Raw genomic sequence first — 2,756 nt, forward strand, 5'->3', positions numbered from 1 at the left:
ATATATATATATATATATATATATATATATATATATATATATATATATATATATATATATATATATATATATATATATATATATATATATATATGTATGTATGTATGTATATATATATATGTATGTATGTATATATATATATGTACATACATACATATATATATACATACATACAGAAAAACTCTGCAGATACACTTCTGGTGTATTTAAAGAAAAAGGATACTTAACTTCTATGGATTATGAATTACTTGCTATTATTTATGTCCTGGAAAAATTTGCACTTTTTATACTTTCAAGAAAATTCTTTACTATAAGGACAGATTGTGAGTCCATAGTAAAATTTGCAGACACTAAAAACGAAAGGAAACTTACTGCAAACAGATGGCTCAAATTCAGAGAATTTGTGCTAACTAGAGGATTTCATATTAAATGGGAACATACTAAAGGAAAAGATAATCGACTTGCTGATATCCTTTCCAGAAACATTTTAGATTACAAACTTTATGATCCTCCATTTTCCAGAAACATTTTAGATTACAAACTTTATGATCCTCCATAAACCAGAAACATTTTAGATTACAAACTTTATGATCCTCCATAAATCAGAAACATTTTAGATTACAAACTTTATGATCCTCCATAAATTATTTTAACAATTAGTCTGAGTTTTGCAGAACTTTCCTAGACTTCACTATGGAGAAAACTTTCAAGGTGGACAGATATGAACTTGCTGTTATTCCTGAAAGGAATCAGTTCAAAACTCCACTTCGTGAGAAACTTACTGAAGAAGAACAATGCTTAGTTGATAATATTTGGAGCTTGTCAACTATAGCCCAATCTTCCGGAAGGAAGGCTACTTGCGTAAACTACTTAATCCAATTTATGGTCTCTGGAAGGCATAAGACCAAGAAACCATTTACTTGTTATGCACTTTATACTGGCAGGAATGCTGGTTTATACTTGACATGGGAAGAAATGATCATTGAACTTGAGGAATTTAAGAAAGATCCAAAATCTGGAAATCCTTTGTATAAAGGATATTACAGTATTGAGGAGACCATTTCTATGCTAACTCAAAAATTTGGAAATGACTTTGTTGTTTCTGAACAGATACTTAGGTATAAAGAATACCTAAAACACTTGGATCAGTTCTCTGATCAAGAACTTCTGAAAAACTTAGAAACTGGAGCTTCCAGCTCAAAGAAACTTCAAAGGTTTGAACCTCAAACTCCCAAAAAGAAACTTGAGAATACTTTTTCAGAAGTAATGAAAACTTCCTCGAAACTTAAGGAAAAGGAAATTCCTTCACTTGGGAAGATCCCAACTCCAGCCATTTCCCTCAAATCTATCACTTCCCCTTCACTAACCAAAACTCCAGTCTCTCCTGGAGAATGCTCGATAAAAACTTTTGCCATACTCCAAGAATGACTTGCTCAAATCGCCAACTCAGGCATTTCAACTCCCGGAATCTCAATTTCTTGGGATTTCAATTATAATCTTTATAAAACTTGTTCTTTACTTTTTCCAGATTGTCCAGAAAACCAACAATCTGATGATTTTGAATGTCTTTGTAAACTTGAGTTTGCTATTAGAAGAGCTCGACTTCTTATTCCTGGGTTTAAACCTTTTAAATTTCAGGATTATCCAGTCAACTTTTCTACACTTTTAAAACATGGGTTAGTTAAGTCAGCCAATATCTCTCCACTCCATGAATTTTCTGGAATACTTCCAGAAATGCTGGCAAAAACTTTTGAAACTATTATCCCTGAATTTCCTAAAAAATTCAGATTGGATTTCACTTCTCTTTACCCAGACTTCAAAGAAAATAAACCTGCTTATCATCTACTAGAAGTAAACTTCCATAATGTGGATGATGAATACAAAGACTTCGAGACAGAACACCAACACCCCAAGGCATTGAAACTTGAAGAAACAATGGAAATACAACTTGATCAGGCCAGAGCCAAAATACTTGCAGAGAACTTCAACTGGACAAAATTCAAATTTGCCAACAAGAACATACTTAGAGAGGACTCTCATGGGAAAATCTACTGTGATCCAAGCATCGGATCAAGATACTTTTTTCCTTTTGAAATCACCCATTCCAATCCAAGACTTGTCAACTCCTACAAGAGAAGGATCAGGAGGGTACTGCCGAAAACTTTGTCGTCTTCTGAATCTGAAGATATGAGTTTATCTTGATAAGACGGCATCACTTTACTTCTTTGGCTAAGATAAGGGGGCNTCCAGAAACATTTTAGATTACAAACTTTATGATCCTCCATAAATTATTTTAACAATTAGTCTGAGTTTTGCAGAACTTTCCTAGACTTCACTATGGAGAAAACTTTCAAGGTGGACAGATATGAACTTGCTGTTATTCCTGAAAGGAATCAGTTCAAAACTCCACTTCGTGAGAAACTTACTGAAGAAGAACAATGCTTAGTTGATAATATTTGGAGCTTGTCAACTATAGCCCAATCTTCCGGAAGGAAGGCTACTTGCGTAAACTACTTAATCCAATTTATGGTCTCTGGAAGGCATAAGACCAAGAAACCATTTACTTGTTATGCACTTTATACTGGCAGGAATGCTGGTTTATACTTGACATGGGAAGAAATGATCATTGAACTTGAGGAATTTAAGAAAGATCCAAAATCTGGAAATCCTTTGTATAAAGGATATTACAGTATTGAGGAGACCATTTCTATGCTAACTCAAAAATTTGGAAATGACTTTGTTGTTTCTGAACAGAT

The sequence above is a fragment of the Ipomoea triloba genome, chromosome 10 (genome assembly GCF_003576645.1).
Source record: "Ipomoea triloba cultivar NCNSP0323 chromosome 10, ASM357664v1".
Taxonomy (NCBI): Eukaryota; Viridiplantae; Streptophyta; class Magnoliopsida; order Solanales; family Convolvulaceae; genus Ipomoea; species Ipomoea triloba.